Source organism: Solanum verrucosum, unplaced genomic scaffold (assembly GCF_900185275.1).
Source record: "Solanum verrucosum unplaced genomic scaffold, falcon-dt-bn FXZP01000259.1, whole genome shotgun sequence".
Lineage (NCBI taxonomy): Eukaryota > Viridiplantae > Streptophyta > Magnoliopsida > Solanales > Solanaceae > Solanum > Solanum verrucosum.
The window spans coordinates 78,303-103,582 of record NW_026019973.1 but is presented as its reverse complement, the minus strand read 5'-3'; the positions used below and the strand labels follow the sequence as shown (position 1 = coordinate 103,582).

Genomic DNA, 25,280 nt, shown 5'->3' with positions numbered 1-25,280 from the left:
CTATTCAGTAGCTTCACCTTCTTCCATATCTTCATCTTTATCATCACTAGTATTAGTCACATCCTTTTGAAGTAAAGCCTGACGTTTTTGTTCCTTCTTTACATCAACATATTTCTTCATTTCTTCCCTTACAACATCCGGGCATTGTTCACACCGTGAGACGTCCCTGCAAGTACCAATAAGGTGTTGTTTGTGACGAAAGATTCCGCCATTAGTAACTTTTTTACAAAAGTTACACTCAACTGCGGCCTTATTGGTCTCGCTTGCTCTTTTCCCATATTTCCAACCAGGGTCAGCAGTTTTTAATCGCTGTTAAGATCAAAGAAACATAATCAACAAGATAAACTAAGTAATTGAAGTAACAAGTAGTTGTAAAAATGAAGAATAAGATACTATTGAAGAAAGCATATATCAACAGGTAGCTCTTTCCTCCCCTTTCTTTGTTATGTTTACCAATATGAGCACATCTACCACACTCTTTCTAATAAATTTCATTTGAATTACTAAGTTCTACTATTTACGTTAGCTGGGATTATCGTTCCTCTTCAGACAATCTCAAATGAACTGTGAAATCTATGTCCAGTGTCCTAATTCAAAACCCCTTAAGATTGTGTATCAATGTCTCAGGATTAGAACATAGTGCTCTCATCCTGAAAGACGGTTGCAATTGGTTTACATGCTAATTCAAAACACTTCAACAGTGAGGCTTATCAATATCAACGAGAAACAAAATCTATTGTCCCGTTGATCAACTATGTTTTAAATGAAAAAAGAGAAGAAGACATCTACTACAAAGACATCAATTGTTGTGCTCTAAATTCAAACATAATAAGCAATAAGCATTTATCTTTTTCTTTTTATCGGAGCAATAAGATTTATCCTGAGCGACTTTCCTTTTAGCTTCAAATGCAGCACACTGAGTTTGACAAGGATACACCATACTATAACATGTGACTTGCAGATTGTAGTATGTGATTAGCAAATTCAATCTATATGCATAAATCATTACTCTGTTTGTTGTCTAAAATCTGGGAAGAAGGAGCATGTGATATGATGCTACAAAGGGTATTTCAGATATAACAATTCATAAGAAACTTAAGTTACCCGGAATCGTCGAGACTTGGCACCTAAAAATAAGGAACAGTTTGCAGCTCCACACAGACAACGAACATTTGCACCCTCGTAGTACCATTCAAAATTATATTCATATGTCAGCTCCATTCCAACAGATATATCTTGCTTCGCAAATATACCTACCCTTGTTGCCCCCGATACTATCCATTTACTTGTTTCACAATTTGGACTGCTGTGAAATTCAGGAAGACACAGTATCAGTGCTATCAATAAAGACCAATTAACCATTCAATGATATCACTTCTCCACAACATTCAATGATGAACTGTCCAGCCTATAATGTGAAGAGAGAGGAACAATTAAGAAGACGATAAATAAAGTTACTGCACAAAGGCCTCTAAGATATTCGACAGAAAGCTCGAATTTGATAGACTCAGTTTTGGAATATTTTCTTTACCTGATGATAAAAAATGAGAACTCTTTTAATATATGCCGAAACTGTGCTATGCAAACTAATGGTCAAAAAGAATTTAAATAGGGGGTTGGTTCAACAAAATTACATTTATATTCTCATCAGCTAAAAGACCCCAACCATGCCCTTCAGTCCTGAACAACTTAGTTTTTGCATATTCACATTTCTGGAATCTCTGTGGACAACAAGAAAATACTTCAAAACAATCCGAATGACACTCACTGTCTTTTTTCAAATACGGCACTGAGTAGAATCTCCTATTAGTTATTGAAGCAGTTAATCATATATAAGGAACTACAAACTCCTCCTCACACTAGATGAAAGGATAAATTTAAGTGAAGAAAGATTCTCAACACGAAAAGAACTAAATAACAAGCAGGAATTATTTTTAATTTCATTTCTTTGTTTATAAAGGAATAACTAGGAGCAATTGTGTCATACAACAACTGCTTGGAACAAAGCGAGTTCAATGAAACAGAGATTTCCAGTTCCTCAGCATATATGATAGATAAACCACTAATTCTGAAGCAGCATTTAATCACACCCCAATGAAATAGGAAACCTTCTGTACAAATATAGAGATCATTGTTGCATTTTCTCACAAAACATCAATCAAACCCAAATATCACACCTTCTCGGAAAAGCTTCTAGCCGCAACCAAATTTATTAAGCAAATGAATCACCATTTACAGTTATAGAGAGCACATGACCTCCCTGGGGTATCACATATGCAACGATGACACACTTTGTTGCACGGCCATAGAATCGAATTTTATAGAGCTCAGCTTCCTCATATCAGATAAATCTCTAGATGTTCACTGGTTGGTAGTTTGCAACATATGATGGAGCTCCTTTATAGGAGTATAGTCTACACAAAATTAGGAAGATTTCCTAGTCACAAGGATGCCTAATTATACTTATAATACAACCATTAAAAGTATTATTTTTAATAACCGTGGCATTTGGGCCACTTGCGCGCACCTAGACTAATTCCATGGGGTACCTACTACCTCCCACTTGCACAAATACCGGATAACACGGTCAATCAAAGGCTCTTACATATCCAGACTATGCCCAAAAAAACATAGCAAGAGTAGTATCAGTACAAACCACACGTACTGGTAGGCATCATCGGTCAACCCGATGCCCACCACATAATATAAGAATTCAATTAGCAAGATCATGCAATAAAAACCACTCGCTCCTCCACCTTTACTCTCTCTCGAATACATGAGAATTACCCTAGCACCCTTACTACTACTTCCGTTTCAGTCAACCCACCTTACTATGTTCTTAGTCATGGCCTAACAATTCTAACCCATAGAAGAGTTCACAATTACAACTACCAACATTTCCTTGAACCATAAACCCCACGCAACATACCCTTGCCTTCTTTTCATCTTACCCAATCCTTGCCACCTGGTGCCTCTTATCAAGGCTTCCTAACCTCAAACCACAAATCCCTTGCAACACCCGGACAACCTTTCTCTCAATATTAACTGTCATGCCCCGAGCCTACACCCTGGGCGGGACCGGCACTCGGAGACCATTGCTGGCCCCAAGCGAACCCTTGGCCTGACTTTCTTAACTCAGCGGAAACCTAACTTAACAGAATAACTCAATGCAATGGAAGGTCATAAGTCAACTTAAATGATACAAATCTGGCCAAAAAGGCAACTTGAGTCTCAAAATAGAATATTTACATATATACATAGATAAGATGCAGGCCAACTGGCATCAGTACATGGAATGTACGAGTATGCGAGCTGGACCGCTAAACAACAACTTAAGCTTGAAAGGGATACAAAAGAGAACTTACCTTGGCTCTGTTCAACTCATGAATAACTGAACTCAATATAAAGCAATAAGACACATGCAATATATATAAAGCTTTGTAAAACTATTTAAAACATGACGTAAAAATCATATTTATAATATCATTAAAATACCATGCTTCCTCTCAAAGTTTACTTGTGCAATGCATGAATGAAGTCCCATACCCCCATCCATACTAAGCAGAACTTATCGAGGAACCAAGATCTTTCTACTGCTGTGGGAGTTTCTCTAACCGATAACCACCACTATGAAACTAAGTGGTGATACAATGTTTTACCTCACGTTGCCCAAGGACCATTATAACACCCCGTATCCAAAAATAGAGATTTCAGATTTCTGGTGTTACAAGTGGCACTCACGGACACCATTCACGACCGTAGATGGACTCACGGTCCGTCCTGCAGGTCCGTGGTTCGTGACAGAAAACTTCCCCAGAACTCAGTAAGAAAATTTGGCTAAGTCCCGACTCACGGACAGACCCACGGTGCGTAGATCAGACCACGGTCCGTGGTCTGTGTCCGTGGATCGAGACTTCCCTTACCCAACCTCTGATACAAACTACGGTTGATCAGCATGGACCGTCATTCGATCCAGGTCCGTAGGTCTGACCGTAGATGAGGGTCAGCAGCCAGTTAGTTGAAAAATATTGATAGGTCAACTTCAGATGGTCATAACTCTTAGCACAAAATTAATTATGTGTACCATGACCTATGGTTAGATATATAATTGAATTATATTTCCAACGCCACTGAGTTTGCTAAATTCCGACCTCCGAGTAAAAAGTTATGCCTATTTTAGTGAAGCCCTACGGGCAGACTCGACCTACGGACCCAATCGACGGACCGTCGATTGATTGACGGACCGTAGGTCCATTACATCAGTCACTCCGACAGCAGCTAATTCAGGGGTCTTTTGGTCTTGTCCTATTTCATTTAACCCCTAAGATACGTCGTTTAGACCCTAAATCATGAGGTTTTAATCAGTTTAAGCCTAGAAACATAACTAGAACTTACCTTAGTCAAAATCATTAATCAGACTTAGAAAATTAGAAGCAAGAGAGGAGAAAAAGGTCAAGAACCCTAGTTCAAGAACGCAACAAGGTTCCATCAGTTCCAGCCCTGAAATCGAAAGATTTCTCCGTGGAATTCGTCACCAGGTATGTGGGATTTCACTAGTGGGTTCCTTTCGCCCATTAGGTCCCTAGAATTCAGTCAGATTCTTGATTCCATGATTATGAACAGACCTAGGTTTCTAGAATTTGAACAGATCATCATGAGTTAGTTATTTAAATGTTCCAAATTAGATTATCATGTTATTGCTCAGTTTATCACATGAATTTCAGAACCCTAGCTATGTATTTCTTTAGTTCTTGAATTACACATGCTAGGTCAGATATTTCAGTATTCAGTTATACATGCCTCAGTTTATGAATGCATCATTATCAGATTAATTGTTGCATTCTCAGTTTGCATGTTCAGTTTGAGCTATCCAGTATTTACAAAAAATCAGTCATAACCAGTTAACTACTTAATTCATTGGGACTAGCATAATACCGAGTTGGACTGGGGTTCAACGTACCCATATAGTCCCAGAACTACGAGCCACGTAGGTGTAAGTCCCCTATGTGGGCAACATCAGTTTAGTGATCACGCTAGCATGCCTCTTTACCTCTGGCAGGGTATATTGGGTCCTCTCGATGGGGCGTATACATCAGACTCCACATTTAGCTCATGTGGTTTTATGTCGGTTATTAGTAGCTCCCACAGTTTAGTCAGACTCTTTTGCATTGACCATATTTCAGTACAGTCAGTATTCAGTCTCAGCATGTTATAAATTTGGTCATTGCATCAGTGAGCTCAGTATTCAGTATTTCAGTATCTATATCATGTTCAGATGATTTCATTGCTTTATTGCTTTGTTCAGTTATATGTTATTTCAGCTTTACTCTATCCTGCATGCTCAGTACCTCTCAAGTACTGACGCATACGTGCGCTACATCTTCTCGTGATGTAGGTTCAGGTTCTCAGCATCCAGATCACGCTTAGATCGGTTCCCAATCTTCAGTTCAGCAGCATCAGTGGTGAGTCCTCATTCTTCGAGGACTAGTGACATGTTTATCTTTATCGCTTTTAGTCTTTAGTTTCAGTTTTGCTAGATCTAGTTGGTGCATGTCCCAACATTTCTAGTCAGTTTAGAGGCTTATTTCAGACATAGTTAGATTCAGTTTGATATTTCTTTTGTATTAAACTCTCAGATTTGATATATTCAGTTATAGTATATGGGTATTCCCCATCTCTTCAGATTTATTTATGATTTAGCTTCCGCATCAGTTTATTATCTTTAGTATGCTCATGATCATGCCAGCAGGGTTAGCTTGGGATCACTTGTGGTCCTAGGTCCTGTGTCCGCGTCTCGGGGGTAGCTCGGGGCGTGACAACCATCCTATACCTTGCCGTGATATAGGACCTTACTTTTGCTTAGTGGATCCGCTAGCTTAACTTTCGTGATCATCTAAAAAGTATGATCCGAGAAATCCCATGTTTGGCTACATGGTTCTTATGGAGAGTTGAGTTAATATGAACTAGTGTCCCCAATTCGGTGCTCAAGACTACTCCCAAAAATACTTTAGCTCATTAGTGTTTTAAACACATTTTTCTTTAGTTGAGATAATTACTCAAAAACTTAGCCCAAAGGCTCTTGAAAACTCTTTCTAAAAAGAACATCTCAAAACCATATTTTAATATGATCATTGATGACTCGGGATATTCATACTGCTTAAACATTGATGGTATATCTAGAGACCATACTGTTTAAACATTGATGACATACTCGATTTGTCATACTAATCATGTTTTAGAAACTCTTTCGCAAAAACTCATCTTTTCTCAAAAAGAGATAGTACTCAAACTTCTCAAAACTCTTTTGGAAATCTTAGTTTCCTCTCATTTTTTTTAAAAATGTGAAAACATTTATAAACTTCTTTGGGAATACTTAGTTCCCTAATAACTTTTGAGAAATGCACTTGACTCTTGACTCTTGACTTAACTCAAAACTCCTGACTTAACTGAAAACTCTTGACTTGACTTGAAACTCGATACTCTTTACTTAACTTGGAGCTCTATACTTAACTTGGAACTTGGGCCTTAAAAAGAAGTTAAAACGTTCAATGAAGACTCTTGGAAAACCTTAAAGACTTGTTTTGACTTACTTACTTCTAAGCTTGACTTCACTTGACTTGGAAACTAACTTCACTTGACTTTGAAACTAACTTCACTTGACTTGGAAACTAACTTCACCTGACTTGGAATTATGAATTCAAGGTGTTTAATCACATGTTATGGAGGGATTCTTGATGTTTAGACGTACTTTGGAGTGTCGGAAACAACTAGGAAACATAGGTATAATACCTAGGAACATGCATGATAAAGTGGGGAAGGAATGGGAAAAACTTGGCGTCCTTGGCGCTTTGCAAGGCGAGGGGTGCCAGACCTTGGAGCTCAGAGGATCTGCTGACTGCTAGGCGCGGCACCCCATAGGGGAAACTTCAGAGCCCCTGCTGGGGCGCGCTGGCTGGCGCGACACCCCAGCCCCTTTTTCCCCGAAATTCAACTTTCCTCTCTTGTTTCTCCATCTCTAAACCACCCTAACTTCAAGGGTTTCAACTCCAACACTAAGGATCATAAAATCCCTCAACAAACAAGAGATTCAACTCAAAAGCACAATCAAATCATGTACTAAACCAACAAGAACTTCCAACAACACAACCAACAACCTCAACAACACAAACCAACAACACCAATAACACAACCCAACAACTTCAACAACATGACCAATCTTTTCTCAAAAATAAAATGAGTTTGGTGTGTGGGGGAAAGGATCAACCCATCACTAAGAACTCACATACCTAGTAGGGATTACCCCCGACGATTTTCACGACGATCTTTGACGGAAACTCCTTGATCTCCTTCTTCTTCTCTTCTCTCAAGAACCCTAACTCTTACTCTTTTAAAATGGGGCAAAAATGATCCACAAAACAGCCTAACACAACAATATAGCCAAAAGAATTGGTTAGTGAAAAGACCAAAATGCCCTTAAAATTTCCGGACGGATTCCCTGCCAACTGCCCAACTTTCAAAGGGCTTATCTCACTCATACGAACTCGGAATCGATCAAACTCGATGGCATTGGAAAGATCATTCCACAAGCTTCGCAAAAATAACTGGAACTACTCCTAACTCATTCTGAGCTAGGAGTTATGAATGCTCAAAGTTGGCCAAAAACTCACTTTTTCCCATAGCCAAATTTCCAAAATTTTAAATTCTTTCCAAAAAAAAGAAAATTCCAATTCTAAGCCTCTTCATAGTTATTCCAAATTGTTGGGTGTTACATTAACAACTCTTGAACCCTTGGCTCTCCCCGGCTCGTTCAACAACGAGATACCTAACGAATTAAATCAACATAGTAGAACAAACAAATATAGGTCATCACCTTCTTTTAACCCTTCAGGAGCAATACAACATCAGTTATCACTTAAGAACAACGTACAACTTCACAATTAATCGATTTGCAATTATGTCAAGTCGTTGATCCTCTCATGGAACCCAAACCCAAACTGCTAGCATACCGAAATGTGGTACCCGATCCAATGTTTATGCCGAAACGTGACAACCGATCCCATGTTTATGCCGGAACGTGGCAACCGATCCAAGTTAGTGCGTCGGAACACAACACCTGATCCACTCAACAAGCAACAATCACAATCACAATCACAAGTAATTCTCAAAATCATACAATCAAGTCATGATTCATGGCGTTCATCATTCACCTATCTCATTTACTACTAGTGTGATCAATAATTGCAAGATTCACATACATACATGTATTATAATGAAGCAAGAGCAAACATATATCACACAATCATGAAATCACAACCATCACCTACCCCTAGTTCATCGTCTAAAGGTTCTTCCTAGGATTTAATTATCTCTTATTCGGTGCACGAAGGCCTACACATAAATCCTACCATTGATTTACATTATATTACGCAGTAAGCACAAATTTATAACTACTCAATTAATAAACCTAGCCTACCTGGGCGCCAAGCAGCTGTACAAAGTTTTTGGCTTCGATTCTTGTTTTCGGACTTCGTGAGGGTGATCTTGACTGGAAATCCGCAATCCACCGCTCTCCTTACGCTAGAAATCTCCTTCTCCTTCCTTCCTAAGCTTAGAGCAGCTTTTTGGGGGTTTCTAGGGTGGTTTAGGTCTAAATTAAGTATTTTAGGAAGAAGGAGAAAATAAAATTTCACGTTATTTACATTCTATCTCGCCTATCCCGCTCTGGCACCAGTGGCCCAGTATTTTTCTGAAATTTGCTTTTCCTAAATAACGACGGTTCGGGTCGTTATAGAACTAGAGAACATTTGGAATGAACAATTACATCATACACAAACAATAAGGTTTAGATCTAGACTCTTCAAACTTTTTCCGTTTTACCCTAGGGAAATGTAACCGAGACTTCCAAGACTAGAATAGAAAAATAATCTTTAAACTAAGAAAAAATGTTAAATAAAGAAAACAAGATAAGTTCATAAATCTAACTCTTCAATATGTATCTAGATATATGAAATGCAAAAATGAGTGTATTTTCAAAATGCAAAATCAAAAAAGTAAAATCGTACCAAAATTGGCTTTCGAAACGCCCTCGTGCAGCGCATCTGATTTTGATTTTTCTTTTGCTTTCTCGAGCTTTTCTTCTCGATCTTCGCTTTTTCGTTATTCATTGTTATTCTTTTTTACCGTATGCTTAAAAGGCTAGAAGGCGCAATGGAGTTTGGCTAGGAATAACTTTTTTCGAGAGGTGAACTTCGAAAATCAGATTTGCCCTAAAAATTTGGGAAATCAAGTCACTTAGTCGAACTAGAAACTATAAAGAAAGGGAGGCTAAGGTTATGAAGTAAGGTCAGCTGGTTAGGGAAAGTTCGGGTTATGCTAAGAGATTTCATAATCTAGGGTGTTAGCCGGTTAAAGAAAGCTTGCTTAGCTAAGCAATTTCATAATCTAGGGTGTTAGCTGGTTAGGTTAGCTGGTTAAGGAAAGCTCGCTTAGCCTAACCAGCTAACACCCTGATTATGAAATCGCTTAGCATAACCCGAGATTTCCTTAACCAGCTGACCTTACTTCGTAACCTCAGCCTCCCTTTCTTTATAGTTTTCTAGTTCAACTAAATGACTTGATTTCCCAAATTTTTAGGGCAAAACTGATTTTTGAAGTTCACCTCTCGAAAAAAGTTATTCGTAGACAAACTCCACTGCGCCTTCTAGCCTTTTAAGCATACGGTAAAAAAGAATAACAATGAATAACGAAAAAGCGAAGATCGAGAAGAAAAGCTCGAGAAAGCAAAAGCAAAATCAAAATCAGATACGCTGGACGAGGGCGTTTCGAAAGCCAATTTTGGTACGATTTTACTTTTTTGATTTTGGATTTTGAAAATACACTTGTTTTGCATTTTATATATCTAGATACATATTGAAGAGTTAGATCTATGAACTCATCTTGTTTTCTTTATTTTAACATTTTTTCTTAGTTTAGAGATTATTTTTCTATTCTAGTCTTGGAAGTCTCGGTGACATTTCCCTAGGGTAAAATGGAAAAGTTTGAAGAGTTTAGATCTAGACATTATTGTTTGTGTATGATGTAATTGTTCATTCCAAATGTGCTCTAGTTCATACCCTTACCAATGATTTGAGGCATTTACTTGAGCACAGGGTCTATCACAACGATCTTTCTACCTTGAAGGGTAAAGTTTATAAGACTAGAGCTAACATCTCTTTTCTGTAAGTGTTGTAAGTCAGTTTATGACTTCCCCCTTAAGTCATTGGGATGCAGTTGTTTGTATTCTGTGATATATAAAGTCAGTTTCAATTAAAGGACTACTCTTTGAGGATCAAGGTTACAAGCATATCATTGGATATACATATGTTAATTGGGCAGGATCACCATCAGATAGACGTATTACATCTGAATATTGTGTTTTAGTGTAAGGTAATTTGGTTTCGTGGAAGTGTAAGAAACAGAGTGTGGTTGCTCGATCTAGTACAGAAGCAGAATATCGAGCAATGGTTGTAGCAACCCGTGAGCTAGTTTGGATCAAACAGTTGATGAGAGAACTAAAAGTTGAAGAGATCGATCGGATGGAACTTGTATATGATAATCTAGCGCACCTTCATCTCGCATCAAATCCAATATTTCATGAGAGGACTAAGCACATTGATATTGATTGTCACTTTGTCAAAGAAAGATAATCTCAAGAGATATTGTTACAAAATTTGTGAAGTCAAGTAATCAACTTTTAAATCTCTTCACCAAGTCCCTCACCAATAGAGGTGGAGACTGTGATATGTTCATGGAATGTTTTGAAGAGGATCTCACCTCCTCTAAATCGGACGGTGAGGCTACCAGGGATCATGGAAAGATATATTCATCGATTGAATACCCCCTATGGATTCTCTGGACACAACAACCAAGCACAATCTACCTCCAAGGAACCCCTCCAATCCGGGAGGATGCTCTAACATTACCATCAAAGTTGCTACAACCAATATTCAAAATCAAATAACCCCTACAACTAATGTTTCCAATGGTTAGCTTCGTATCATGGAATATTAGGGGAATAGGATCCAACGGTTCCTTGGAAAGATTACTCTTCTTTAAACAACAATTTCATTTTCCTCTCCTCTGCCTACAAGAACCTATGGTTGCTTGTGATAAAATGGATAAATTTAGAAGAAAGCTTGGTTTTCATCAGGCCTACAACAACAGTTCTAACAAAATCTGGATCCTTTGGTTGAATGACATTGATGATGAGGTCATTCATGATTGGGAGCAACATGTATTTCTCAAAGTTATTCATAATGTTGACCAACTTTTTTTCCTTTCAGTTATCTATGCCAAATTCACAGAGCTGAGGAAAAACCTATGGGCAGAGTTGAGAGTTATAGCAAACATTATCCAGGACCCTCGGGGAGCAACATGCGACTTTAACATGGTGGTATCCAGTGATGAGAAATTTGGAGGAAAACTTCATAGAAAGGAAAAAACTCTTGATTTCATTGAATTCCTTAATGAGTGTGGTCTTCAAGATGCAGGTTTCTCAGGTTCTAAGTATCCTTGGTGCGACAGTAGAGACCCCCCTAACACTATTTGGGGAAGATTGGATAGACTTGTCTATAACTCTTTATTGTATGATATGTATAATGCTACTAATTTTACTCACTTATCCAGAACGTGCTCGGACCATGCTCTACTTTTGGTTAAGATGAATAATGATACTCCTCCCACTATCAAATACTTCAAATTCTTGAATATATAGGAGGATCACTTTGACTTCTTGGATATAGTTCAAAACTCTTGGAATGAAGAAGTCAATAGGAACCCCCTGCATATCCTTCACCAGAAAATCAACAAGACTTGCAAAGCTATGAGTTATTGGTTTAGACAGGCTTTTGGGGACCTCTACGAAGAACCTAAGAGACTTGAAAGCCAAATTCAAGCTCTTGAAGACAACAGTGTAACCAAAAACACCGGAGATAACAAGAGAGAGAGATCTCTAGGCTCAAGGCCGAATTCACTAGATTTCTCAAACTTCAAGAGTCTATTCTCAAAAAAAAAGCTAGGGTCAAATGGCTTGAAGGAGAGTCCAACACGGCGTATTTTCTCAACTTCATCAGAGACAGGAGAAAAAGGTCAAACATTAGGAAAATTATGGATGAACACAACAACTGCCAGAAAGGAAATGACAAAATTGCTGAAGGGGCTATCAGATTTTACAAGAATCTCTTTACTTATAACAATACTAACCCTGATTATAGCTCCCTTAATATTCTTCATAGGTGCATCACAAAAGAGGACAATGACATGTTTTGCACCCTTCTAATACTCAAAGAACTTCAGGAATGTGTATTCTCTCTAGATCTCGATAGTGCTCCTAGACTGGATGGCCTAAGTGGGTACTTTTATCAAAGTACTTGGAGCATCATTGCATCAGAACTCCATAAAGCTGTGACTGCTTTTTTCGTAGGTGATATCCTTCCAAAAAATTGTATACTCATACTTGTCTTGTTCTTATTCCTAAGATTGATCACCCCCAATATTTTTTTGATTTGAGATCTATCTGTCTGTGTAACATTTTTAGTAAAATTATTTCTAAAATATTGACTAACAAATTGACCTCTATCCTGCCTCGAATTATCTCCAGGAATCAAAGTAGCTTTTTTGATAACCGAGAAATTCGTTTGTGACCCGTCACACTTTGAACCAATCACAGCCTTCTAAACTCGGTGAATAATGGGCCCTCCCCTCTACTCTTCTCCACTCAAATACCGGGATTCTCTTTGCATGGTGTGGGGCTTGAACCTGCGACCTAAGTCACAAATCCTCTACCTTTTGCCACTTGAGCTAGGACTTGGGAGCAGGAGTCAAAGTAGCTTTCTCAAGGCCAGAGCCATTACTGGAAACATTCTTCTTGCCCAAGAAATTATTAGTGATATTGGAAAACCTAACAGAGGGGGCAATGTAGTGATGAAACTAGATATGACTAAAGCTTATGACAAAGTCTCATAGACTTACCTCTGCCTTGTTCTTAGGCATCTTGGTTTCTCTGAGCATTGGTTTTACCTTATCCATAATTATATCTCCAACAACTAGTATTCTATAGTGGTAAATGGAGGTCATCATGGTTTCTTTAACTCTTCTAAGGGTTTGAGGTAAGGAGATCCTCTTTCCCCCTTCCTCTTCATTCTGAGCGTTGAATTGTTGTCTCAAATGCTTAACAATCTGCATAATCACACTGCTTACAAGAGTTTTTATATGTGCAATAATAGTCCTAAAATTAATCATTTAACTTCTGCTGATAACACCATTATTTTTTGCGATGGTAGTAAGAGATCTATCAAACTAATCACTGAGATATCAAGAATTCAAATCAGTCTTATCATCATCAATAGAATGAAAAGATACACTAGCATGAGATATCAAGAATTCCCATAAAGTAACTTGGGTGTCCTCTTATCATTGGAAAGAAGAAATTGGCTTACTCAGACATTGTCAATAAGGTTACTAATAAAATTAGAGGTTGGCACTACAAATTGCAATCTTTTGGAGGAAGAGCTACCTTAATAAGACATATTATACTAGCTCTCCCTACTAATCTTATGAGTGCTACCAACCCTCCTAAAGGTACCCTTGAGCTCATTGAAAAAAATCTTTTGGTGTGGAAATGATTCTGGGAAAGCATCACTGGATTGCATGGGATAATTTGAGCTACCCCTTTGAATATGGTGCTAATTTTAGGAAAATATCAGATGTTTGTATGGACTTCAAGGCTAAGCTATGGTGGAACCTAAGAACCTCTTCTTCTCTTTGGGGAGATTACATGAAGGCTGAGTACCTCGAGTATCAACACCCTATAAAGACTCAATGGTCCTCTAGCAACTCTCAAAATTGGAAAGTCATCTGTGAAGTTAAGTCATTGGCGAAGCAATATATTTACTGGAAGGTTGGAAGAGGAGATGTTGATTTTTGGTTTGATAAATGGTCAGCTCTAGGACCCTTGCACTTGCTCTACCCCAACAATGAAGGGCATATCTCTATCAAGCTAAATATTGTTCTTACTAGTAGTGGTGAATGGAACTGGAATTCGCTCCAAGTAGAGCTCCCGAATGATCTAAAGAACAATATCATCTACTTGGGGATTATTCTCAACGATCTCACAAATGACAAAAGCTATCTCGGAAAACACCAATTCTGGCCACTTCACTCTACACTCTGGTTGGGATATTATTAGAAACAAAAGAAACCACAACAATTCCACCAACAAGATCTGGAATAATAACATTACATTTAATATGGCTTTCCTTACATGGAGAGCTATTTATAGCAGGCTTCCTACTGATGAGAAAGTGGCTAAGTAGGGCATCAATATTATCCCAGGATGTCCTTGTTGTGCTGCAACTAATGAGAACAACAACTTGGAAACAGTGAATCACCTATTCTGTTAGGGTGAACATGCTAGAAAAGTGTGGTGCGAGATCGCAGGTCCACTGGGAGTGAGGCTCACCCATAGGACTCTTAAAATCCGCATCCTCAATTAGTGGAATACTGTTACAAAGAACCCCATTGCTAATTTTGTTATTCATGCTCTACCCCCAATAATTTGTTGGGAGATATGGAGAGAAAGATGATCTAAGAAATTTGATGCTATTAAGCCTTCTGTATACAGATCTAAAGCTAACATTCTTTTTTCCATTGTGTAGATTACTAAGAAGAAATTTAGCAAAGCTAACATTGTAGAGTCTTAGAGAAATATACACTACATTTTGGATGCCGAAATTTACCACAGAACCACTACCATAGTTAAGTGTATAAAACCTCCTAATATGTATGTAAAACTCAACAGTGATGGTAGTTGCATTCAAGGACGTTGTGGTGGAGGTGGTTTGATCAGAAAATCATTGGGAAACCTCGTGTTTGCTTACTACATCAATTGGAACCTGGCATGAGTAACATCACAAAAATGGCAGCTCTTCTTTATGGCCTTAAATGGTGTGCTAATAGAGGCTTCTCTAATGTCTGGGTTGTAACAGACTCCATGATGTTAACTAGATGAATTAAAAGAGAATGGGACCCACCGTGGAAGATCAATGCCAGGAAATTAATTGAAGAGCATGGTTACCATATTAGTCATTGCTTTAGGGAGGCTAATAAACCTGCTGAAAAAATCGCCAACTTGAGTCATGGCCATTTTAGGAGTTCTCTTCAACTCTTTTTTTATCCTTCCTAAGCAAGTTAGAGGTCTCTCCAATATGGATAGATGGGATTTCCCAACCTTTAGCACTAAATCAATGTAACCAACCAATATTATTTACGAGCTCCCCTAAATTGTATGCCTGTGTTAAGTTAGCTTTTGAGCTAATTTGGACACCCCCTCCCCCTTTTCTGGTGGTACTTAGTAGAACAGTCCTACACTTTTATTACCCCTTATCATGTCAAAGTTTGGGATGCCAAACTCAAAGTTGTACTTTTGCCCATATCAATGATCAAAGTTGGAATTTAAAAAAAATAAAAAATTAGGAAAGGTAATAGCATGACAAGACTTTTTTGAGCTTATCATAAAAGTTCTAAAATACCACTGCTTCCACTCTTTCTCAACACATGATTGTAACACAAATTTGGTGCACTATCCATAAAATTTGTTGTAAATTTAGAAATCGATAAGACCACTGTAAAAGTATACTAATAAAGAGAAACAACAGAGTAATGTTCAACTAATTAAGAGAATTATCTAATTTACCTGATTTCTGCAAGTGTCACCACACGGACAGTATCCTGGTGTACATTCAATGTTTGTTAATAAATTCAAACATCTTCCTACACATGCACTATTAGGATCACTTGCACCATACTTGCATTCACATATAGCAATATCTTCTTCTCTCAGTTTCTTATGCCTGTAAGACATAAGAAAATTGCAATTAAAAATGACTACCTAAAGCCAAGATCAATGATAATTGAAAACCATTCAACTCCAACTCAAAGTCAACTAATCAAGGTATGCATCATTTAGGACACAACTTTTCTTTGTCTTCTTTTTGGTAATTTTTTAGGATTCAAGCTAAAACATTAGAAGCTTCAGTTTTGGAAGTCAAAAAGCTATAAACTACATAATAAGAAGTAGGACATAAAAACTTTTTAAGGAATGAAACAAGAACTCAATTCTCTTTCACAAAAAGAAACAATTTTTTTGTGTCTCATCTTATAGAACAAAGAAATAAAAATGAAACATAAGCATTATTCAACATTAGTTTCAACTCACAAAAAGTTCTTCCTTTTAAGCTTGACTAGATAATCACAATCCGCAATTCGAATTTCTTCTTTACTCATTTTTTTGTCATTGAATTCATACTCCCACGACATCCTTGGCACAACATGGAAAAAGATACAATGTTTATCGAAGTTTAATCTCTTTTTTTATTCGTGGTTTTTGAAAGCTTTATCTTAAAAGTGAAAACAATGGCCATAACCAATCACTTTTATTTTAAAAAAATATGGTAATGTTAACATAAAGCAATAACCAATCTCTTTTGCATAGTTATAGTATCCAGATCTTAGATACACAAACTAACTATTTCGACCATAATCAATATGTCATCCAAGTGGTACTCACAATTGCAGACAGCGTAACAATAATTCAGAAGTATAAGCAACAAGTGTATGAAAATGAACTTCAAAGTTTAAGGATTATGAAAATAAAGAATGCAATTAACTGGCAGGAAAATCGTCATTAAAAGAAACAAATGAAAGGTTTTGAACTCACTTTCTCCATATAAATTCATTTTGAGTAATATGCATAAATGGTGTTACTCCGTCGGGCAGTTGGACCTTCAAAAAAAAAGTTAAGAATTCATCATTACTTGATGTAAATAGAATGTCATATTGTAATGAAAAATCATGTATATAAGCAAAGGGTCTGCATTTATTATACAGTCATAAACAATATTATATAGTCATCATTACTTAATGTTAATAGAATGACATATTTTAATGCAAAATCACGTATATAAGCAAAGAGTCTGCATTTATTATACAGTCATAAACATTACTATACAATATTATTTTAGCAAATATACAATCAAATATCATACATGATTACATACACCATGCCATCGATGTGTGCATCCATGTTTTGATGGAAGGGCATGTGAAGTAACTCGATAAGAAAAGGCACAATTGAATATAGAAACCATACATTGTCATTCCAAACCAGAAGGATATTAAATAAGCCCACTTTTTCGATACGTAAAATTTATTAATAAAAACAGCAGCACTAAGATGGTGCTAGAACAGTAGAACATGTATGCCTATAGCTCTTTCCAGCTGCAAGGAGTCAATATAGTCCAAAAGAGTGTAGAAATGATTTACATTTTTCAATAAGCCCACTTTGTTGAGAGGACAAACCAGATTTTATTGAGAAAGATCAGTTATTGAGGAACTACAGCTTTGAACTAGTTAGTTATGAAGCGCAATAATAAAAGTAGTCTAGTCTAGACATGTGTTGACTCCATATCACTTGTTTAAATAATTCTATACCATTTATAGCATCAGAGTCTACTAAAAATGATGAAACTCATATATGTACTCAACAGAAGACACTAATATCTTCACTGACTAGTCTTTTTATACTAGTACAACTATCAACCGATATTCTCAAGATCCAACAACAACATTACCCAGTGAGACATTCTCAGGATCAAATTATTGTACTAATCTTACAACCAGTTCTGATGCCATATCAAAAAAAGAATTTTTTTTTATCATTAGTTCTCTAGGTATATTGTTGTATCAGTTCTTTGGGTATTGTCTTCTCATGATTTCAGAAGTCTACAGAGTCACACAAAATCATATCCACATTGTTACATGTCATCATCACTCCAAGTGAAACATAAATTATCTAACACATTTGGAATGAAGAATACGTCATACAGGAACGATAAGCCTTAGATCTAAATTCTTCAATCCTTTTCAGTTTCACTCAAGGAAATTGTTGGTGAGACTTGCAAGACTTAAATAGGAAAATAATTTGTGAACCAAGTAAGAAATGCTAGAATCTAAAAACTAAGTAAGAAATGCTAGGAAAATAATTTGTGAACCAAGTAAGACTTGCAAATCATCAATAATAAATGTTGATTCTTGCACTCTCTTTTATTTAATAATATTTATCTATTTTCTTTTGTATCAATCTAAAAAGGGCTTTCCTAGAATGGAAAATTCTCTATCCAAGCATTCAAGTTAATAAGTTAACTTAGGTTCATATCTCATATGTGATGTAATGCCTTGCTAAATTTTCCATTTTTACACTTTCTTTTCACAAGGTAAATAATTTCATTAATGTTTGGGTCAAAAGGCATTTGAATACAAGAAGTATACCTAAAGGAAAACCCTATAAAATATATGATTTTCTACGAAAATCACCTAATCTTCTACACAACATGAGACTTCATGGTTGCACCAAGAGAAAATAATGGATAGGAGGCTTCTCCTCAACTTAATAAAATTCATCATCTCTGCACCTTCAAAAGTTCTCTCCACCTATTCGTACTTAAAACTATTAATCTATCTAAAAACTTATTAAAAAATTATTTTATAAAAAGCTTTTTGTCTACTTAATATAATGAACTATTCAAATGCTTTATTTTGACTGTGTTGGTCATAGTATGCCATTTTTTCGTAGGATTGTCAATTATTCTCTTTTTATATAGTTATCACCAAATTTGACACTACATTTTTTTTCTGTGTAGAAAATTCGTAAGTCCAAATTTAGTCAAAGCCACTAATAACTAGGTCTACCAAGATAAGTTCTCCATACTTGAGAAGATCATTTGAGATTACTAGAATTAGCTTCTATCTGTTGAACTAGTAAGAGAAACATTTAAGGAAACAACATCTTGAATCCCATATGAGAAAGCTACAAATCTGTTTACTCTTTAAACAACACAACCATATAATTACATCCAATTTATTCAATGATCACTTTGCTAATCTGAAGTAGATAAACATATTAAGATGTAAATCCGATTGCAAAAGCATTGGTCCAGGTCTAAAAAATAATGGGGGTGTAAAACCTTTTCTTAACCAATGTTCACCCAATTAAGGAACAATGACTAAGAAAATTCACAAGAATGCCAGAAAGAAGAAAATGGGAGAGAAACGTTCTAAGAAGCTAGATAATCATCCAAATCATCATTTTTGTAGTAGAATTTGGTCAAATTATGATTAAATCAATTCTCCTAAAGAGGATCAGTAGCATGGAGTCATTAATCATGCTTGGTTATTTTTTTTTATGACAAGGGAAACCCGCAGCCGCTACCCTTTGGGTGCACACAGGGTAAAACCCCCGCTCCGCTCCTATGCAATAGCTCGCAAACCACATATGAGAGGTAACCCGCACTAGGCAAGCCCGGTGCGACGAGCTTGACCCACAAGGCAAACCCTTGCTTTCATTGGCAAGGAGTTTTGAACTTGAGACCTCCAACATGGAAGTCCGAATCCCAAACCACTGGATTGGTTACAAAAAAATATTATTCTTCAATTAGGTTCCTAATTTGACTTGCCTGAAGAATATTGGAACTCCACTCCAAGGTCACAACAAATATAGTTGTTGCATTAAACCTTGAAGTTAAGTGCAGTGCAACTGGACGCTTTGTCTCGCTTAGGCAATAATTGCCACTAAAGCTTGTAACTTATCAAGCATGAGCTCAACGTTGAAACAATCACAATAAATAATAAAATTGTTGTTGTCAATACAATATATTAATTGTTAAGGAAACTCTGTCAAATAGGAAATAAAAACCTACCAATTTAGTATAGGCACTACACTCGAACTAGAAGCTTAAACTCCATCTTGCAACTGAATCACACATTTAAAATGATTTTTTGATTTGACTTTCGCGATAGTTCATATTTTTCACTTATTCTAGTTATTTTAATACTCTATTCAAAAGAACTGTTGTTTGTCCCTATCATTATTTTCCGTTGCATCATATGTTATACGTAAATAAGTAAATCAAGTGTTATTTATCTAACATCTTAAACTTTTAGATGAGATGGTTACACAATTCAACATGGTATTAGCGCAGGTGGTGAACTCGAGCCTCACTACAACCCATTATCAAAAAGCATGTGCATGGTTCATGCTTGCACATGACGAGGCGTGTTGAAAATATTAATCTAAAAACTTATTAAAAAATTAGTTTATAAAAAACTTTTTGTCAACTTAATATAATGAGCTATTCAAATGCTTTATTTTGACTGTGTTGGTCATAGTATGCCATTTTTTTCGTAGAATTGTCAGTTTTTCTCTTTTTATTTAGTTATCACCACTAATAACTAGGTCTACCAATATAAGTTCTCCATACTTGAGAAGATCATTTGAGATTACTAGAATTAGCTTCTATCTATTGAACTAGTAAGAGGAACATCCAAGGAAACAACATCTTGAATCCCATATGAGAAAGCTACAAATTTGTTTACTCTTTAAACCACACAACCACGTAATTACATCCAGAAGGCAAGCCCCTTGCTTTCGCTGGCAAGGGGTTTTGAACATGAGACCTCCAACATGGAAGTCCTAAGCCCAAACCACTGGGTTGGTTATAAAAAATATTATTGTAACACCCCGTATCCAAAACGGACCAAAATGCAGATTTTGAGAAGTTGCAGGTGCAACTTACGGTCACCATCCACGGCCCGTGCTGGTGGTCCGTGGTTCACCACTGCAACCCCTCCCTAGCCAAGCTTAGAAAAATTGGCTAAGTTTCGACTCACGGACAGACCCACGGTCCGTAGATCAGACAACAGTCTGTGGTCTATGTCCGTGGATCAAGACCTCATTTACCCAGCCTCTGACACAAACTACGGTTGACCAGCACGGTCCGTAGGTCTGACCGTAGATGAGGGTCAGCAGCCAGTTAGCTGAAAAATATTGATGGGTCAACTTCATATGGTCATAACTCTTTGCACAAAATGAATTATGTGTACCATGACCTATGGTTAGATAGATAATTGAATTATCTTTCCAACGCCACCTAGTTTGCTAAATTCCGACCTCCAAGTAAAACGTTATGCCCGTTTTAGTGAAGCCCTGTCGAGCAGACTCGACCTACGGACCCAATCGACGGACCGTAGGTCCATTCCATCAGTCACTCCGACAGCAGTTAATTCAGGGGTCTTTTGGTCTTTTTCTATTTCATTTAACCCCTAATATTCGTCGTTTAGACCCTAAATCATGAGGTTTTAATCAGTTTAAGCCTAGAAACATAACTAGAACTTACCTTAGTCAAAATCATTAATCAAACTTAGAAAATTAGAAGCAAGAGAGGAGAGAAAGGTCAAGAACCCTAGTTCAAGAACGCAGCGAGGTTTCTTCAGTTCCAGCCCCGAAATTGAAAGATTTCTCCGTGGAATTTGTCACTAGGTATGTGGGATTTCACTAGTGGGCTCCTTTCGCCCATTAGGTCCCTAGAATTCAGTCAGATTCTTGATTCCATGATTATGAACAGACCTAGGGTTTCTAGAATTATAGCAGATCATCATGAATTAGTTATTTAAATGTTCCAAATCATATTTTCATGTTATTGCTCAGTTCATCGCATGAATTTCAGAACCCTAGCTATGTATTTCTTTAGTTCTTGAATTACACATGCTAGGTCAGATATTTCAGTATTCAGTTTTACATGCCTCAGTTTATGAATGCATCATTATCAGATTAATTGTTGCATTCTCAGTTTGCATGTTCAGTTTCGAGCTATCTAGTATTTACTGAAATTCAGTCATAACCAGTTAACCACTTAATTCATTGGGAGTAGCATAATACCGAGTTGGACTAGGGTTCAGCGCACCCATATAGTCCCAGAACTACGAGCCACGTAGGTGTAAGTCCCCTCTGTGGGCAACATCAGTTTAGTGATCACGCCAGCATGCCTCAATACCTCTGGCAGGGTATATTGGGTCCTCTCGATGGGGCGTATACATCGGACTCCACATTTAGCTCATGTGGTTTTATGTCGGTTATTAGTAGCTCCCACAGTTCAGTCAGACTCTTTTGCATTGACCATATTTCAGTATAGTCAGTATTCAGTCTCAGCATGTTATAAATTTGGTCATTGCATCAGTTAGCTCAGTATTCAGTATTTTCAGTATCTATATCATGTTCAGATTATTTCATTGCTTTATTGCTTTGTTCAGTTATTTGTTATTTCAGTTTTACTCTATCCTGCATGCTCAGAACCCTTCAAGTACTGACGCATACGTGCGCTACATCTTCTCGTGATGTAGGTTTAGGTTTTCAGCATCCAGATCACGCTTAGATCGATTCTCAATCTTCAGTTCAGCAGCATCAGTGGTGAGTCCTCATTCTTCGAGGACTAGTGACATGTTTATCTTTATCGCTTTTAGTCTTTAGTTTCAGTTTTGCTAGATCTAGTTGGGGCATGTCCCAACATTTCTAGTCAGTTTAGAGGCTTATTTCAGACATAGTTAGATTCAGCTTAGTGTTTTGAGTTTGATATTTCTTTTGTATTAAACTCTCAGATTTGATATATTCAGTTATAGTATATGGGTATTCCCCATCTTTTCAGATTTATTTATGAATTAGCTTCCGCATTAGTTTATTATCTTTAGTATGCTCATGATCATGCCAGCAGGGTTAGCTTGGGATCACTTGTGGTCCTAGGTCCCGTGTCCGCGTCTCGGGGGTAGCTCGGGGCGTGACAATTATTCTTCAATTAGGTTCCTAATTTGACTTGCCTGAAGAATATTGGAACTCCACTCCAAGGTCACAACAAATATAGTTGTTACGTTACACCTTGAAGTTAAGTGCAGTGCAATTGGACGCTTTGTCTCGCTTAGGCGAAACTTCAGTACAGGCACCAAGGCAATAATTGCCACTAAAACTTGTAACTTATCATGTATGAGGTCAACGTTGAAATAGTCACAATAAATAATAAAATTGTTGTTGTCAATACGATATATTAATTGTTAAGAAAACTTTGTCAAATAGGAAATAAAAACCTACCAATTTAGTATAGGCACTACACTCAAACTAGAAGCTTAAACTCCATCTTTGCATCTAAATCACAAATTTAAAATGATTTTTTAGTTTGACTTTTGCGATACTTCATATTTTTCACTTATTCTAGTTATTTTAATACTCTATTCAAAAGAACCATTGTTTGTCCCTATCATTATTTTCTCTTGCATCATATGTTATACGTAAATAAGTAAATAAAGTGTTATTTATCTAACATCTTAAACTTTTAGATGAGATGGTTACACAATTCAACATGGTATTAGCGCATATAGAGGCGGTGAACTCAAGCCTCACTACAACCCATTATCAAAAAGCATGTGCATGGTTCATGCTTGCACATGACGAGGCGTGTTGAAAACATAATTAAGTAAATATAATTTGTTCTCTTTCATAAGATAGTTAGACACATCAACAATATATACATAAGATTACCCTAAAAGTAGTTTGCTTTTGCTCATTACGACCTTTTAACTATAGTGGGTTCTCATTAGCCCCCTATACTATTTTGAAGCGGTAATATTGCCACCCCACATAGAGAATGAGATGCACTCTTTTAAAGAGCATGAGAGAAAAAATAAAGAAAAATTTACCACATTTTTCCTTCTTTCCTTCTCCTTTTTCTTAATCTCTCCTCTCCTCTTCGCTTGGCATACCTTCTACTTTGTTGGTGGTTCCCAAAACTTATTCACTTATGGTGTCCAAAACTAGAAAATTATACCTCAGTATTGAACATAAACAATACAATTTGAGAGCTAGTAGATAAACCATAAATAGAGATGGATCTGACTCTACTATCATAGTAACAAAATGAACCTAAACATAACACAACCCCAATATCTACGTCATGAGGTGAGGATTGTCCAAAACTAGTCCATTTCTTTTACCCATAGGACACTTAACAAATGCCAAAAGTTAGATATTATGTTTTCTTTTCCTTTTGATAGATTAATAATGATGGTACCCAATTAGCTTACGCATATCTTGACTACTAAAATTCATATATGATATAAAAGAAATATCAAACATATTATATTCCAAGTGGAATTCTATATAAAAATGGATGGTTTGGTATATATGTACAATTTGTAAAAATATTTTTCCATAATTTAGAATATTACTCAACATTTGAGAGCCACCACTACTAAACGTGTTACTTAGATTCTTAACAAAACTTATGACTTCCAATTCAAGTTGATTCTCTGTTAATGAAAATAAGCACTTGAATTCTTGAGTTGGAAACATCAAGTTTACCCTAAAGAGCGAATGACTAAAATTACTTTAAGCATTAGCTAAAGCAAATTGTATGCACATACCTGTGTTGCCAAAGATTTATTAAAGGTGCGGTTAAGCTCTAAAGTTGAGCGAAAAACAGGTTGAGCGCCGCATTTTGCTTAGTTGGTACATCAATGCGGTCATCAAGACACTAAGGTGTATACCTTACTACAAATGGGTGTGGTCCTTAATAGGCAACACTAGATGATAAAATTCACTTAAATGTGAAAAAAACAATTAATTCCTTTGTACATATAGTTATTATTCTTCGATTTTAATTATTTTTGTTTGCTTCCTTATTAAAATCGTATTATATATTTAAGCTTAAAGCTCCAATAGACCTCATTATTTTTTTGCACAATTGCCTTTGATAACGTCGCCTTACACACATGTTAGAGTTACAATTCTCTTCCACAACTGTCTCTATTTCCACAGAGGTAGGAAGCAATACCAGTATGCTACCACTTTTGGTTTTAATTTCTCCAAGAAACCATATATGCAACCTCAAAGTGTTAATCTAGTAATACAAACATCAAATAAAAGCTTTCATTCCATGAGAATGATACAGGCAAATATATATGTTGCTCTCAAGAAGTTAAAGTTAGAGGTAGCTTTAGTCATTTTCTAACGTGCACAAGCGGGAAACAAAAAGCATGTCGTTCTTCATTCTTTCTAAGTTTACATCCTCTTGTGTTAAATATTTCATGTGCTTCCAAGCATCACATGATGTAAAGAAAGTACGACCACTGCATCTTTCTTTCTACTTCTAAGATCTCCTTGAATGGATCTTCTTTTATCTCTCTCTTTCCCTCGTAATCTTATTGCCGCTTGGAGCAAGTAACTTAGAAATACAATAGTTCCTCAAGAACACAGAGTAAGTCCATGCAACATCACATTTTTAAAATTTTACAACATGCTTGAGAAATAGTAACAAATAACATGAACTTAGGCGTACCACATTGTTGTCTTTGCCTGAATGCGACAT

The 25,280-nt window shown here is 36.7% G+C and overlaps 1 pseudogene; it reads right to left on the bottom strand.

The window, feature by feature from the left end:
- LOC125817259 (histone-lysine N-methyltransferase ASHH1-like) lies at positions 1 to 25,280 on the bottom strand (annotated as a pseudogene).